Source organism: Camelus dromedarius, chromosome 31 (genome assembly GCF_036321535.1).
Source record: "Camelus dromedarius isolate mCamDro1 chromosome 31, mCamDro1.pat, whole genome shotgun sequence".
Classification (NCBI taxonomy): Eukaryota; Metazoa; Chordata; class Mammalia; order Artiodactyla; family Camelidae; genus Camelus; species Camelus dromedarius.
In genome coordinates, this window is record NC_087466.1 from 9,169,369 (window position 1) to 9,186,428 (window position 17,060).

Genomic DNA, 17,060 nt, shown 5'->3' on the forward strand with positions numbered 1-17,060 from the left:
TAGCCAGAGCAATTAGACAACAGAAAGAAATAAAAGGGATCTAAATTGGAAGAGGAAAGGTAAAACTGTCATTATATGTGCATGACATGATACTATATATAGACAGCCCTAAAGGCTCCAAACAAACAGGACTAGAGCTAATAAAACAATTCAGCAAGGTAGCAGGATACAACATCAACATACAGAAACCAGTGACATTTCTTACACGAAAGGAATAATTCCTTTTAAAGCTGCATCCAAAAAAACAAAATACTTAGGAATAAACCTGACCCAGCAAATGAAAGACATATGCTAAGGAAACACAAAGGAAATTAAAGAAGACCCAAAGAAATGGAAAGATACCCCATGTTTTTGCATTGGAAGAATTAATATGGTTAAAACGGCCATATCACCCAAAGCAATCTACAGATTTAATGTGATCTCTATCAAATTACCCAGGACATTTTTCACAGAATTAGAACAAATCGTCCCAAAATTTATATGGAATCACAAAAGACCTGGAATTACCAAAGTATTACTGAAGAAAAAGAATGAAGCTGGAGGAATAACCCTCCCAGACTTCAAACAACACTACAGAGCTACAATCAACACAGCATGTACTGATACAAAAACAGACATACGGGATCAATGGAACAGAATAGAGAGCCCAGAAGTAAACCCACAAACTTTTGGTCAATTAATCTTTGAAGGAGGAGGCAAGAATATACAATGGAGTAAAGACAGTCTCTTCAGCAAATGGTGTAGGGAAAACTGGACAGCTGCATGTAAATCAGTGAAGTTAGACTACTCCCTCATCCCATACACAAAAATAAATTCAAAATGGCTTAAAGACTTGAATATGTAGACAAGACACTATAAACCTCTTAGAAGAAAACAAAGGCAAAACATTATGGGACATAGATCTCAGCAAGGTTCCCCTAGGGCAGTCTACTAAAGCAATAGAAATAAAAGTACAAATAAACAAACAAATAGGACCTAACTGAGCTTATTTACAAGCATTTGCACAGCAAAGGAAACCATAAGCAAAACAAAATGACAAACTACAGAAGGGGAGGAAATATTTGTAAATGATTCAACTGTCAAATGCTTAATTTCCAGATTATATAATCAGCTCATAAAGCTTGATAACAAAAAACCAAGAACCCAATCCAAAAATGGGCAGAAGATCTAAACAAGCATTTCTCCAATGAAGACATACAAATGACCAATAGGCACATGAAAAAAGGTTCAATATCGCTAATTATCAGAGAGAAATGCAAACAAATCAAAACTACAATGAGCTATCTCCTCACATCAGTCAGAATGTCCACCACTCCAAAGTTCATAAATGATAAATGCTGGAGAGGGTGTGGAGAAAAGGGAACCCTCTTACACTGCTGGTGGGTATGTAGTTTGGTGTAGCCATTATGGAACAGTATGAAAATTCCTCAAAGAACTAAAAATAGACTTACCCTATGATTCAGCAATTCCATTTCTGGGTATACATCCAGAGGGAATTCAAATACAAAAGGATACATGCACCCCAGTATTCATAGCACCACTACATACAATAGCCAAGACATGGAAGCAACCTAACTGAATTTTCAGCAACAGACGACTGGATAAAGACGTGGTATATTTATACGATGGAATACTACTCTGCCATAAAAAGGACAAAATTATGCCATTTGCAGCAACATGGTTTGACCTAGAGATCATCATTCTAAGTGAAGTGAGCTAGAAACAGAAAGAAAAAATACCATATGGTATCAGTCCTGTGTGCCATCTAAAAAAAAAAGACACTATGAACTCACCTACAAAACAGAAGCAGACTTGCAGACTTAGTAAACAATCTTACGGTTACTAGGGAAAGGGAGTGGGAAAGGATAAATGTGGAAGTTTGAGATTTACAAATGTTAGTCACTATACATAAAAATAGACTTAAAAAGTTTTTCTTTTGTGTAGCACAGAAACCTATGTTCAGTATCTGGTTCAATAACCTCTAATGGAAAAGCCGCTACAGCCACCAACTGAGGAAGCAAGAGAAGAGAGGAGAGTTAGTTATCCTAGGCTAGAGCCCAGTCCTCCTAAGTCTGCCCACTGTTGACGCTGCCCCCTGACCACACTGCGCCCTACTCCCAGGAGCAGACTGACGTGAAGACATGCGTCCTGCGAACCTGGAGCAGCGCAGGCCGCCCCCAGGACAGGCCCCGAGGGAGATGGGAGCCAGTCCACCTGCTCGGGGGGGGGGCAGCCCCCCTCCCCGCCGCCGCCCCCTAATTTGCACCGCTCCTGCTTCCTGGGAGCCCACTGTCCTGGAAACCAGTGTCCCGAGAACCCGGGGCAGCGGCGAGGAGAACGGCGCTTCCCCTGGTGAGCTGGTCGATTTGCCCCCATCTCCCCTGTGGCGTGGCCTGGGGGCAGTCTCTGCTGCCCCAGGCACATCCCCAGGTCAGCCTGCTCCCTGAAGGGGGGCGCGGTGTGGTCAGAGGCAGCGGTGGCTGTGGCGGGTTAGGGGTCTGCCCCTGCGAGCCTGCGGATTTGCTTCAAACTACCCCGCGGCCCGCCCTGGGCTCAGGCTCTGCTGACTCAGGTTCTCGGGACTCAGGTTACAGGTCAGCCTGCTCCTGGAAGGCGGGCGCCTTGCCATCTGAGGGCTACTGAAGCGATGGCGGTATTGGGGCTGCCCCGTGCGAGCGCGGGGATTAGCTCCCATTTCCCGCTGTCGCTGCCGCGGCCCACGCACACTGACCGCACCGCGCTCGCCTCCCAGGAGCAGACTGACCTGTCACCAGCGACTCGCGAACCTGGGGCAACAGAGGCCGCCCTCAGGCCGTGGGGGAGATGGGAGCAAATCCACAGGATCCCAGGGACAGACCCCCCTCCACCCCGCTTCCGCTGACGATGATGCCACCGCCCACGCCACCGCCACCGCTCCCAGACAGCAAGCGTCTGCCTCCCAGGGACAGGCTGACCGCCAGACGTGCACCCTGCGAACATGGGGAAGCAGAGGCCGTCCCAGTCCAGGCCGCGGAGGAATAGCGAACACATCCAGGGGCTCGCACGGGGAAGCCCCCATCCCACCGCGGCCACCGCCGGGACCCGCGACAGCAACGCACCCGCCTGAGGGCCAGTCGGAGGTGCTCCCTGGCCGTCCAGAGCCCTCTCACCTCCCGGAGCTGCACCTGCTTTTCCACCCCCGGGTATAAGAGGCAACGAAGACGCGGCGTTCAGGGGCTACTAATGTGGGGAGGCGGGGTACACTACGAACCAGGGCGGCGAACCCGGACCCGACTCAGGGCCCTAACGGGACGCGCGGCCGGGACCTCACCCACGCACACCTCCCTCCCTGTGCGCCTCCCCAACGGCACAGCCCAGGCCTCACCGGCCGGCTCCTCGACCTGCGCGCCCCCACCAGCGCCCCCTTACCTGCTCGGCGACGGCAGCAGAAGCAACAGCAAGCGGCGGCCCAGACCCCAGGCCGCGTTCCTCCTCCGGGAGCTGGTCCAGGAGCACCCGGCTCCCGCCCAGCGTCCGCGCGCTCTGGGCGCGCTCCCGCGTCCGCGCCCCTCCTCCTCCCCCTCCCGCCCGCAGCGCGGACCCTCGGCTTGGGCTCCTGCACTAGGGTCGCTGCGACTGGGGCCGGGCTGCGGGGCGGCCGGGCAGCGGGCCCACCCCAAGGCGTGGGCCAGCCGGGTCCCCACCCCGCCACCGACCAGGTGCAGGCCACACACCCCAGCCCCACTCCCCCTGCTCGCCGCCTGCCACCCAGTCACTGCCTCCTCTCCCTCCCATCCCCCCACACTAACCTCCCCGCCAGGCCATGCCCGGTCCCCTACCTGACCCCCAAGACAAGGCTCCTTCTCCTCACATTTAAGTACCTGTCCCAGACTCGGCCCCACTAGGTCCTAAGCTACAGACCCCTAAGCATGACTCCTCATGCCTCACCCCACGTCCCCCCACCATCCAGAGATGGACCCCTCCCCCCTTATCCCGGGATTACGCCCCACCCCTCACCTGGTACTTCAATTCCAAGGGGCCCTCACCAAGGCTGGCCCCCTCACTCCTCAGCCTGTCCCCCTTCACCGCGCGATCCCCCCATACCCAGAGTGCACTGGCTACCTCAGCTGAACCCTCCCTCACCCCTCACCCCGCGGGGGTGGGGCGCTCCAGACTCCCATCACCATGGTGACAGCCACCAGACAGGAATCCAGGGCAGAGTGCAGGCGGGCAGGGCTGGAGGCAGTTCCACTTCCCGCCAGGGTGCCCTGCCCCGCTGTGCCCAGAGCCTCCGTCTGAGGCGACGGGTCAGGGTGGTCCCGGGCTGCACACTGCTCGCTCGCTCGCCAGTGGGCTTTGGATGGTCGATGGCGCTGCCAGAGGGGAGGGTGCAGCCGAGCCCCGGGAAGGACAGCAGGCAGCCACAGACGCCGTGGGGGAGGGGGGCTGCCCTGGGAGAGCCTTGCTCCCATCTATCCCATGGCCTGGCCTGGGGGCAGCCTTGCTGCCCCGGCTTCCTGGAAGGCGCTTCTCCGTCAGTCTGCTCCTGACAGGCAGGCGGGGTGCAATCGGCGGGGTGCGATCCGCGGGGCGCGGGCCGGGCCACGGCTGCGGTGGCGAGTGGGCAGACCTGGGCTGCCCCTGCTAGAGCAGGGATTCCCTCCCATTTCCCGCTGTCGCTGCCCCTATCCAGCACACTCACTGCACCGCTGCCCGCCTCTCAGGAGCAGGCTGACTGAGGACAAGCCTCCAGCGAACCTGGGGCAGCAGAGGCCGCCCCCGGGCCAGGCCGCGGGGGAGACGGGAGCAAACCCACAGGCTGGCACAGGGCAGCCCCCCTTCTCCCGCCGCCTCAGCTGCCACCTCTGCCGTCTTCCCCGCTCCCTGACCGAACCGCGCAGGCTTCCAGGAAGGAGGCTGACCTACACGTGTCAGTCCTGCAAACCTGGGGCGGCAGAGGCCGCCCCCAAGCCAGGCCACTAGGGAGATGGGAGTACACACAAGGGCTTGCACAGGGCAGCCCCACTCCCGCCACCGCTGCCCCTGCCCCCTGACCGCACCATGCCAGCCTCCTGGGAGCACACCGACCTAAAGACGTGGGTGCGGTGAACCTGGAGCGGCAGAGACCACCCCCTGGTCAGGCCACGGGGCAGATGGGAGCAAATGACTGGCTCCCGAGGGGCAGCCCCCTCTCCCCGCTTCCGCTAATGATGATGCCACCGCCAACGCCACCGCCACCGCCCCCGCACCCAGACAGCAAGCGTCTGCCTCCCAGGGGCAGGCGGGCCAGACGTGCACCCTGCGAACATGGGGAAGCAGAGACCTTCCCAGTCCAGGCCGCGGAGGAATAGCGAACACATCCAGGGGCTCGCACGGGGAAGCCCCCATCCCACCGCGGCCACCGCCGGGACCCGCGACAGCAACGCACCCGCCTGAGGGCCAGTCGGAGGTGCTCCCTGGCCGTCCAGAGCCCTCTCACCTCCCGGAGCTGCACCTGCTTTTCCACCCCCGGGTATAAGAGGCAACGAAGACGCGGCGTTCAGGGGCTACTAATGTGGGGAGGCGGGGTACACTACGAACCAGGGCGGCGAACCCGGACCCGACTCAGGGCCCTAACGGGACGCGCGGCCGGGACCTCACCCACGCACCCCTCCCTCCCTGTGCGCCTCCCCAGCTGCACAGCCCAGGCCTCACCGGCCGGCTCCTCGACCTGCGCGCCCCCACCAGCGCCCCCTTACCTGCTCGGCGACGGCAGCAGAAGCGACAGCAAGCGGCGGCCCAAACTCCAGGCCGCGTTCCTCCTCCGGGAGCTGGTCGAGGAGCACCTGGCTCTCACCTAGCTGCTTCACGCTCTGGGCGGATTCCGGCGTCTGCGCGTCTGCGCGTCTGCGCGTGCGCGTGCGCACGCCCCTCCTCCTCCCGCCCGCTACGCGGACGCTGGGGCGGGGTCTCCTGCTGTACAGCTCTTGGACAGTGGGGCTGGGCGGGGCTGGGCGGGGCTGGGCGGGGCCGGGCGGGGCTGGGCGGGGGGGCGGGATGCCCCCCCGGCCGCCCCCCTGCCCATCCCTCCAGATCTCCATCCCCAATGCCCCCACCCCACCACCAATCGGGTCCACACTCAACCACAACCACCACTTGCCCCGGGCGGGGCCACACCCGTCGGCCCCACTCCCCTCGGCCCCACTTCTGCTCTCCTCCCTCTCCCCGTTACTGCCCCCCAAACCCTGGCCAGGCCCAGTCTCCGACTGAACCTCCAAGATGGGGCTCCCTCTCCTCACACCAATAAGCAAGCACAGGGTCTCCCTGCAGGGCTGGTGGAACTGGACCCAGTCCTGGACCTTCTGCCGGAGCAGGCTCTGGGTTAGGGTTGGGGTTGGGGTTGGTGTCCAAGGTTAGTGTTAGTGTTGGGGTTGGGGTCGCGATCAGGTTTAGGGATTTGGGGTTAGGGTTAGGATTTCAGGTGAGGGTTGAGAGGTTAGGAGGAGGGGTAGGGGTAGTTTTAGGGTTAGGGTTTTATGGTTAGGCTTATTGCTAAGGTTACGGTTTGGGAGGATGAGTAGGAGTTAGGGTTAAGGCTAGGGGTAGGGATAAGGTTAGGTTTAGGGTTAGGTTTAGGGGTTAGGGGTCAGGACCAGAGCCAGAGTTTAGGGATAGGTTTGGGGTTAGGGGTTGGGGTTGGGGTTAGGGCTAGGGTTAGGGTTAAGGGAGAAGGAGGAGAAGGGTTAGGGGTTAGAGGGGAGGAGGAGCAGGAGGAGGATAAGGTTAGGGTTAGGGGTCGGGTCAAGTTAAGGTTTGGTATAGGATTAGGGTTTGGGTTCTCTTTCGGGTTTGGGGCTCTGGTTCAGGCTAGGGTTAGGGTTAGGGGCTGGGTTAGGGTTAGGACTTGGGGTAGGGGTTAAGGTTCGGTGTTAGGGGTTAGTGTTAGGACTAGGGCTAGGGCTGGGCTGTACGTGGGGGAGGGGGAGCCAGACGAGGATGAGATGTCAGTTGGAAGATCCCAGTCCCTGCAGATGACAGCAGCCACAGGGTTGGAGGGGAAGGACACTACCCACAGGAAGGAAGGAAGACCCCAGTCCTGGAGGCTCCCTGATGTGAGAGGGGGCTGCCATCAGTGGTCCCATCACCGGGAGGGAGAGAGAACCACTGGGAGTCGAGTGCTCTGGTGACTCAACTCCCCGGGAGCAGAGAGGACCTTACTTTCACTGTCTCACCCTTTAAGTTGCATGTATGGACCGGCCAGCAGCTAGGTGCCTCACCAGGACAGCACAGCCTCTGCCGGTATTGGCAGGAGGGGCCTGTCTGGGAAGAGTGGTAGCAGGACAGTGCATGGCCCCAGGTCCCGCAGTCCAGTCTGGAGGAGGAGGGGCAGGACGAAAGCCAGGGACCCAGTGCAGCTAGAGAGACAGCCTGTGTGTGGAGGAGTAGGCTGGGGCTGTGCAGAGTGGAGGGACATGATGGGGAAAGAAATCCCCTAGCCACTGATCTAAATTCTACAAAAATCAAGTTCACACCTATGTTCATCTTACAAGCATTGAATAGTTTTATTCATAAATCTGACCTTGGAGAAGACTGGAGATCATTTGGTCCTGCAAACAAGCACATCAAATGCAACAGGAGATTCACAAAGGAGCATCACGAGGAGACAGCCTGGGCCTCGGGGATGAGGGTCCCTGCAGCTCTTCGTCTTCCATGGAGACTCCGCTCCTCTGTCTGCAGAGCTCTTCTGCCAGCACAGCCCAGGACAGTCCTGGGGAGACCGAAGGGAGCTGTGACTCTCTGGGGGCTTATTTTATCTCTCTTTTTCTAAGGAACTCAAATGAATTCCCAGAAAGATAAGGTCAAGAAGATTTACACCTAGAAAAATGAAACTACTGAAAGGCAAAGAGAGAGCCTTGAAAGCAGCAAGACAGAAGGGACTCATCACGTAAGACGCACCCGCAATGATATTAACAGCTGGTTTTTCATCAGAGACCAGAGGCCAGAAGGCAAGAGGATGACATAGTCAAAGTGCTAAAAAGCAGTCAACCAAGAATTCTATATGCAGCGAACTGTCCTTCAAAAAAGAAAGAGGAGCAAAATGGCAGAGTGAGGAAATCCAGATGTTTATGCCTCAAGGAAATCATGACTAAACTAGCAAAACTATCACAATAAACTTTTTTTGAGTTCTGGAAACTAACCCAAAGCATTCAGCAACCAAGGAAGTACTTAAGAAAAGCTGCCTGAAACTCTAAGAACAGAGGGTTTACCTCCCTGGGTCCGAGTCCCTGCCCCCCAGCATGGCAGAGGCTCTGAGGATGACCACCCACAGCCTTGCACCGGGACCAGGACAAGAAACGGCAGACTGGACCCAGGCACGAAGAATGGTTGCTGATCATCTTGCCTGCCTGTGCCTTCCTGGGGACCAGCTCAAAGGGCTGGCCCTCTTCTCACCTAAGTGGTGTCTCCCAGGGCTGAGGTGGCTCCTGGGAGCACTTCTGAGACATTCACATGGAAGTGTATTAGTCGCTGCTGCCCGGGGCAGTGTGACTTCAGTGTCCGCAGCAGTTTCTTAAATGTGGCACTAAAAGCATAGAAACTAAAGAAAATACTGAACTTAATAAAAATTAAGAACTTCTGACCTTTAAAGGACACAACCTGCTCTCATTTCCTGTCACCCCCACGTCGGCCCCTTGGGATACACTGGGCAGGTGCTGAGACCCACGTCTTAGGGCTCATGGCACTGAAATGCTGAGATTTGAAGTGACTTTCCTGGAGTCACAATGCTGATGACAGATGGATGCGGGACAGGGATGTAGTTGGCTCCCTGGGGACAGAGGACCCTGAACTTCCCCTAGATGGTGGCCTGGACACCTGAACCAAGGGCTTCCCTCCCCTCATTCTCTAAATTCTCTAGCTCCATGGCTGCCTTAAGGGCAGGAGGTGTCTGACCAACAGGAGGGCAGACGCCCGACCCAGCCTCCACCGTCCGTGTTAATCCCCAACCCCAAGGCTGTCAAGCGTCCCTGAAAGAATGTCCCTTGAAGGACGAGGGCATCGCATCTGGGTCCCTCCCCGCCCAGAACCTTCACACAGCAGCCACCTCAACCTGAGCCTCCTGCTGGTCTGCCTGGGGGTTGGCTCGGCTCCCGCATGGCTCAGGGCCCTGGCTTCTCCAGGCCCACTGCCCACACAGCACCTCTCTATCGCATTGGCATGGCCCCCGATGACCAGCCCCGGGTTCACCGTTAGTGCTGGTGAATGAGGACGGTGGCCGGCTGGGCTGTGCTTTGGAGGTTTTGTGGGTGAAGCTGGCACGCCCCACTGTCTGCTGACTATGGATGTGAGCCACTGTCTGAGGAGCTTGGCTACACGGAGACAGGGCCATGGTGCACCGTCCCGGCTCACCTGCCCCATCAAAATCCAGGCCCCACCAAGTCCTCGTCCATCCCGAGAACCTGCGGTGGCACAAGAGAGAGTCCCCTGTCCTCCTAGAGGGACACCCCCACAGCCACAGCCACAGCCCGGAGACCCCACCCCAGGACTGTCCCTGAGGATGACGCAGGCCCTCCCAGCCTCTGTCACCAAACGTTCATTCCACTGAGCCGATGGCAGTGTCTCTCCCACTCCCAGATGCCCACTGCTCTCCCAGGCCGCACCCAGACCCGCAGCCAGTGATCCTGTCCACAGCAACCCCCTGAACCACCTCTGCGAAACCTCAGTTTCCTTCTTTTCTGTAAATCTCCAGATTTAGACTGACAACTTTGTGGTTTGCATGTGGACATCTACATTCAGGGCAGTTTAGCCCCAAATCCCCCTTTTTTTTAATTCCTGTTGCTGGAGTGATTTCAATATTCCCCTGGTCTGATGCCAGGAGCATGCGTGTGTTCTCTCGGTGTCCGTTCTCTGGAAGAGAGAGTAGGAGTCTGGCATCACTTCTGTCTTAAATGTTTCGTGGCAACCAGAGGAAGACCCCAGAGCCTGAAGTTTACTTTGTGTAAAACTTTGCCTTTTTTTTTACATTTCTTTCTAATTGAAACTTACTGGGCGTACTGCACAGGGCACAGATCTTAGGTGCAGGACTTCACGGCTTCTTGTCAGTAGAAACACATCTGCTTCCAACACCCCGGTTAAATACACAGGACGTCTCGGGGCCCCTGGCAGCCTCCTGCAGGAGGAGAGAGAGAGATTAATGAGGTTACAGGAATGACCTCGGTTGCTCCATGTAGATTCCAGGCAGGCTGGTTTGCACACAGTTGGCTCAAAACGAGTGTGGCCGCGCCCTCTGAACACAGTGGAGTGAGCGGGGAGAATCCAAGCCCTCTGGGGTTTTTTCGCTGCGGCCGTCTGGGGCCGGGGTAAAGGGGCTGGGAAACGCTGCTCAGAGGCATCTGGGCTTTTATGGAGGGAGAAGCTACTGCTACCCGGGGAGTTGCGTCCATCCTGGTTCACGGAGCCCTACTTCTGTTTAAGGTGCTTTTCTACATTTGCCTGTGTTCCATAAATATGTTTTAAAAATAAAACCCCCAGGAGATCCCTTTTGCTTCACGTGGAAGCCTCCAACGTTGAGTGCAGGACACGCACCTAAAACTCAGGCTGAGTGTATATACGTTTCAGACAGAAAATAACCAGCTCTGAATCGGTGACTTGGCAGCGGAGGGGCAGGGCGCCCGCTCCTCTTCCTCGGCCCGATGTGCAGACACTGTGCGAGCTCCATCCCCTCAGAGTCTCAGGCTGACACCCCCAGGTGACCGCCATCACTAGTATCAGACCAGGACCTTCCACCCAGACACAGGTGCTGGAATCAGTGGGAGGCACAGAGACGCAGGGAGGTGGGCTCCCTGGGGTGGGTGTGCCGGGACCCAGCAGGGTGACTCAGACCCTGGAAGTGACCTTGGGCCCTGACGTCCCCAGGGCTCAGATCCACAGGGCAACTGGGCCTGTTTGCTGCTCTTTGCCAAATGTGCCTATACACGTCCCACAGGGGCGAGGCAACCCGGGCACTTGGCTGGGCAGCGTTCCAGTGACTGGCCCCCTGAAGAGTGGAAGTGATGCAGAGGATGAGGGAGGCTCTGGGACTCGAGGGCCAAAAGCCCAGGGCCCTCCCCCTCGGGCCCTGTGAGGAGTGGGAGGTCTGCTGACACAGGTGGGAGTGTGGACCCTGTCCCTCCAGCCCACATTGCACACGACCCATCATGAGACCTGCGCGGTGCAAATGGCCAGAGACCTGCCACGTTCCCCTTGCCCTTAATGACCACCTCTCTCTCTCTGACACCGGGCCCAAACTTGCCTGGGCCTTTAAACTTAAAAATATCCCGAAGCTGTGGCAAGAGAATCATAAATTTTATAGCTTTACTACAGCCCAACATGAAAAGCTTACAGAGGACACTGCTTTTCAGGGTGTAATAAAGCCAGATATTTTGGATGTTATTTAATTCTAATATCAGAACACAAAGAAGCACAAACATAACTTGGAATCATGGCCTTTTAACTCATCCCCAATAAGAACTGCTCTGAACTGCCTTCATGGGTTTTTTGCACGTGCTGTATTCAATGTTTACACAGGTGTGAGAAACCTATAGAAACTGAGGTTGAGAAATGCTGCCATGAGGTCACCCAGGCCCTCCACGGGGCTCCACAGATGCTGAGGGGCCCCCGGGGACTGGGGACTCCCAGCTGAGTTTGGATCCGGCAGTGTCCCCTACTTAACGCCCGGGCAGCCACGTGCCCACAGGGAGGCGGCCGCTCGGGGCCAGGGGAGCCGTCCTGCTTGCAGGAGAGGGAGCCCCCCCCCCGCCTCCCCCGGGGACTCTGTCCCCTTCACCCTCTTCCCAGGGGGCCTGAGCTGGGGGGGACCTGGGCTACTCCCAGCGTCTCACCACACCTAGTAATTATCTGGGGGAGTTGCCTGCTGACCCTGGCGGGTTGGAAGGTCCGGGCTGGGTCCTGCAGAGGGAGACGCTGAACCGCCCCAGCGGCGCTCTGCACAGAGAGCACAGTGTGAACGGCACGTGCAGGAGCCACGCTGCACGTGGAGGCCCTGCAGATGCCCCCACCCCCCCATATGCAGGAGCTGCCGGAGCATGCAGCCTGGCAGCCTCAGGGGCTTCTCTGGTTCGGGGACCCCTTCCCTGGCGAGAGGCACTCAGGCCATCCTCCACTTGCCTGCATGCGTTATTACCATCCTCTTGTCTCCATGTCTTGTTTTCTTTGTGCTCACATGCAATGGTGGGTACTTCCATGCTCTTCTCTGGTGGTTTGGTTTCCCTGAAGCACCAAAAAAAAAAAAAAAAAAAAAAACAAAACTTAGGGCTGCGAGTGGGAATGGACCCACTTACGCACCTTCTGCTCTTCTTCCTGCCCTCCCCACACTCACATTTCCTGTTCTGGTTCTTCCTCATCCCCTTTTCCTTCATCCCTTCTCATGAATCCAGGACAAGAGAATTTCCTGACAGCTGGAGGGAAAAGAAGACTCTGTGCGTGTCCCGAGTCGGCAGGACGGCACCCACTGATGGGGGTGGGGGTGGGGGTACAGGGCTGAGTCACACTTCATGGGGAGCTGGGGGGCCCCTCCGGCAGGGTGGGCACACATTTCTATCTCCCAGCGCCGCCTCCTGCCTGGGGACACCGCGGGGTTGCTAAACAAGATTCAGTGCTGCCGTTGGGGTGGGGGTGGGAGTGGGTCAGGAACCAGGGCAATGCTAAGAGAGTGGGGGAGGGGGCCTGCGGAGAGATCATACCGATTTGAGGGAAGGGTACCAGGACTTCAAGTGCCTGGGTGAGACCAGGTCCTTTAGGATGACAATCATAAAAGAAGGGACGAGGGGAGATGGGGAAGTGCTTTTAAAAAGGAGCTTATGAATCAGAGAAAGAAGACAGAGAAGTAAATCACACGCAGATTGTCGCTCTCGCTCTCGGAGTTTTCAAAACCCACTAAGTGGCCCTCTGCACGGACTGTGACAGAAATGGGGTTGGGATGGCCTTGGGAAAGGAAACGGGAAGCTCAGGGTCGAGGTGAGGACTCAGGGTCCCGCTGCTCCTGGCAGGTTAAAGCCTGGGCTTTGGACCTTCTCAGCCCCCACCTCCGCAGTCACCCCCTAGGGCCTCGCCTGCATCACCTCTGCAATGAGGGGGTGGGTCTCGGATCTCCGACATCACTTTTCAGCCCTTCAGTTCTATAACTGGGGCCAGGAATGGCCATCTCGTGCCTCCAAGAGGGCAGCCACGGTCCCCATGAGTCACTGTGCATGAATTCCTTTCTGTCTCTCCGCCTCCCTTCACTACTTACTTCCCTGTCTGTTTCCTCTCTTGAGTAAAAGCCCCCTTTCTACCTCCCTGTCAACTCCCATCCGTCCCTGTTCTCCAACATGGGCCACGGAAGGAGTAACGATGGGTGTGCCGCCGCCTTCTCCAGGGCATCACTCCACCGCCCCGTCCCACCCCGGGAAGTCCCACCTGTGGTCGCGCTGGGCTCTGGGGGAGAGAGTGACAACCAACTGCACGTAGCGAGTGACCGTCCTGTCCCTGGGGGTGATCTTAGAATCTTTAGGCATTGCCAGGTTTACAGGAAGAACACAGATTTTCTGAGGATGAACCCAAGCTTAGAGGGACAGTAACTTGTCCCAATGTCCCTAGTCTGCAAATGGTGCAGCAGGGACTCCCCAGCAGGCGTGGCCACATGCATACCCAGTACCTGCCAGGGTGTGTTCTGAGCCTTGGAAGGACCGGGGAGGGGACTTGGGCTTCCCTGTGATAAAGTGACAGCTCGGGCGTGACTGGGGTGTGGGGGAGCAGAGGCAGCACCGTCTGGCTGGAGCCGTGTGTTCTGACACGAGCAGTGACGCCCTGGCCCTGCCGCCGGGAGGCTCTGTCCTGGGGCTGCTCCGTCTGCTGAGGGCAAGTGTGTGAGGCCAGCCTGTCCCCTAGGATCCCTGCCGGCCATGCGGGGCTCACGGGGCAGCTGGACGCGGCCTCTCTCAGATGGAAGCACGTGCAGGCCGTATTGCTGTCCGAGGATTTGGGATTTGAGGAAGGATCGGAGGCGAGAACTGTGCCTCCGGATGTGCCCCTACCCCATCCCCCCTCCAGAAGGACCTGGGAGCACGTGCACAAAGCTGGGAGGTTGTCGTCTCTAACTCGCCCAACCCTAGGAGCGCCCTTATTCAGAAGTAGCCATGAGGACAGGACGCCGAGGTGCTGTCCCTAGACCCGCAGGGGCAGCGGGGGAGGGGCTACTTGTCACCCGGCACCTGGATCCCACACAGAGACCTGTGTCTCCAGGTTCAAGTGATGCATCCACAGGTCAACCCCCACACCCGGCCCAGTAACGCTGGTGCTTTCTTCCCAAGAGATGCCAACCACGCAGAAGCAAAGCCTTGCCTCTGGCAGTGGCACCGGCAGGAGAGGGCAGTTGTTAAGGAAAGAGAGCCTAAAATAGCAAAAACAGACTGGCAGCCCACGCACAGACGGTCCCTCTGTGATGGCAGTAATATACGCAGGGCGCAGAACAAGCCCGCGTACAGATTTCGTCGCCTTCTTCTTCTTCTTTTTTGAAATTTCATATCCCTGTTCCCTGGTCTCCAAAGCAGCCTGTGTAGCCCTGCTGCCCCCGGACCCCTCTCCCCTAGGACCCTACCCGGGGGGCGTTCCCCACCTGGAGAGTCTTCATCCTCGATGGTCACATGTGCTCTCCACAAGCCGTTCTTTACAAACACGAACACGAGCCATTACATTAGGAGAGGGAGGGGCTCACGCGGTGTCACCCGGCTCTTTGCTCTGGGATCCCAGCCATCCCCGGGCTCCGTGGAACCAGAGCCCTTCACCGCGATATTGACCACAGTCGCAGACCTTCACGTGAGAGAGAGGGACCTGCTCAAGCCCTCACTTGCCCGTTTCCGCCGGGGCATCCGAGCTCGAGCCTCTGATCGTCTTGGCCTGTACTTGCAACTGAGATGCACGTGCTTCGGCTTAAGCAGCTCTGAGGATCAGATCCTGCAGCAGACACAGCGCTGCTGCCCAAGAGAATGTTCTGGGAGGACGGGAATGTGCTTTGTTGACTGGGCCCTTGAAATGCGGGCTGGTGTGATGCGGGCCTGCATGTGTCATTGGATCTCCTTTAGTGAATTTAAATAGGAGCAGGCACCTCTGACTCGTGGCTCCCACTGGCCAGTGCGAGACTAGAGATGAGAAGATGAGGAAGACATAAGGGCCCCTCCTCTGGTTGCCCCGCGCTGCGAGCAGTTCGATGGCGCGATCTGACGATGCGTTTGCAGGTTCTTTCTGGGCTCGGCCCCTCTGCTGGGGCCCCGGGGACGTTGCGACAGTTAGGCCAGCACGCAGGTCCTAGCGGCTTCCCGGCAGGAGGCCCACCTGTAAGCAGAGGCGATGAGCACGACCCTGCACACCTGTGCTGGATGCGATCAGAGCAGAGGGGTCGGGGCCGGGGAGGGAGGGGCACTTTGGGAGCCCACCCTTCTCACCCCTGATGTCTCCGGCCCCACTGTGTATTCTGACCCGTCCCTGCGGACTCACCTCCTGGCCCATCCCAGCTGGAACTCGGATCGGGCCCTCTCTGCCCACGAAAGCCAGCACTTCTTTTTTCCTTCAGTAAGTGAGTGGGTCCAGAATACGCCCCACTTTTCCCTTCTTTCTGATGCCACCTGCGGTTACAAAGAAATCGCAGTGAGGACCAGACCCCGATGGGTCCCGTTTGCACAGGTCTTCAGGTCTCTTGCTGACTTCAGCAAACCAGACGGGAAGCTGTGGTCAGGCCAAGGGCCCCGGAGCCCAGCTTGGTGGGCGATGCTCAAGTCCTTCACTCAAGGAGGATTCCTGCTGCGCTGCAAAAGGCCCTCCACTGCGCAGGCTGTGGGGGACGCTGGCCTTTGCAAACGCCCTCTTGGGTCAGGGCTCAGTCGGCAGAGACTCCTGCGACAGTCCCCCACCCCGACCACGGCAATGGTGTATGGTCATCCCCGGGGACTCGGCCAGCTTTTCACCCACGCATTTGACTGAAAAGGAAAAGAAGCCAAGAAAGCAGCGTTTCTACCCCCAAAGGAGAGGCGAGCTCACCTTGGTACTAGATGGGACCTCTTTCTCTGCTCAGCTCTGAGCACGTTTTCCAACATGTCCCTGGGGGATCTCGAGGGGGGTGTCTCCGAGAAGCCTCAGGAATTGCTCAGGGAGCGGTGCCTGGTGCGGATGCGGGGGTGGGAGGGCGCGGGCGGGGCTGCTGAGCAAGCTGGGCCCGAGGTGCTGCGGGGCCGTCCTCCTCGTCCTCCTTGGGGACGTGCAGGAAGGGGAAGGAGAGAAATGCAGAAACGGCCATGAGAAACAGAGCCCTTGGCTTCGTCCCTAAAGGCGCCCTAAGGCACCGTGAACGGGTCAGCCTTCACGTGCTGTCAACCGTGGGCCGGGAGCCGGCGGCAAGGTCCCCACCGCTCCTCCCGCCCGTCCTGAAGCTCACCTGGCTGCCGCAGCCTCCCTGCCCTCTTCCAAGGCCATTTCAGTCTCCAGGACACAGTGGTGCCGCGGCGGAGTGGGAAGTCACGCTGGATGGGAAACAAGAGTTTTCTCCATAGAAGTGATGTGACTGCAGGCAGCGCGGTCTCCTGTGCGCGCTCGAGCTTCCTGCGTCGTGGGGATATTACAGCCCAGCACATACGAGGTCACCGAACAGGTGTCATTTAGAAAAATGACGATGATTGGCTCTATGTTCCTCTCACCTCCAGCCTTCTCTCTCTCTGTCACGTGTGTGCACTCCCTGAGAGTGGTGGCCGTCCTTGCTCGGGTGGCAGTCCCGGGGTGGGACAGCCCACGATGGAGAGGACACGGGGCTGAGGATCAGTGCTGTCCCCTCGCAGCCGCACAAGAGAGTTGGAGCCAGGGGGCGGGCACCAGACACATTTAGTTCTTAGTTGTCACAGTCCTCAGGGTGAGCAGCTCAAGGATGTCAGGACTCCTGGGGCTCCCGGTGGTGATGCTGCCAAATACACTGACCTTAACCTGCGCGGGGCCAGCTGCCCAGGAGCGGTGCCCCTGAACCGGCAGAAGGGGACCCCGTTGTCCTGGTGCTTGTTGCCTTCGATGCTCAGAACCTGAGGGCT

The 17,060-nt window shown here is 57.8% G+C and overlaps 2 long non-coding RNA genes across 2 annotated transcripts in view; both read right to left on the bottom strand.

Moving 5' to 3' along the window:
* The window catches only part of LOC116150021 (uncharacterized), a 91,480-nt gene extending 85,618 nt beyond the window's left edge, over positions 1–5,862 (bottom strand). Inside the window, exon 1 of the long non-coding RNA XR_010378567.1 lies at positions 5,718–5,862. This is a non-coding gene — a long non-coding RNA (uncharacterized LOC116150021). The remainder of the gene's footprint in view (positions 1–5,717) is intronic.
* Positions 5,863–7,545: 1,683 nt separating this feature from the next.
* On the bottom strand, positions 7,546–16,322 carry LOC135319771 (uncharacterized). The gene is made up of 6 exons (XR_010378641.1): positions 16,027–16,322; positions 15,487–15,614; positions 14,609–15,324; positions 12,121–12,222; positions 10,000–10,123; positions 7,546–7,726 (listed from the first exon to the last, which is right to left on the bottom strand). It is a non-coding gene; the product is annotated as an uncharacterized LOC135319771 (long non-coding RNA).
* Between the last annotated feature and the right edge of the window lie 738 nt (positions 16,323–17,060).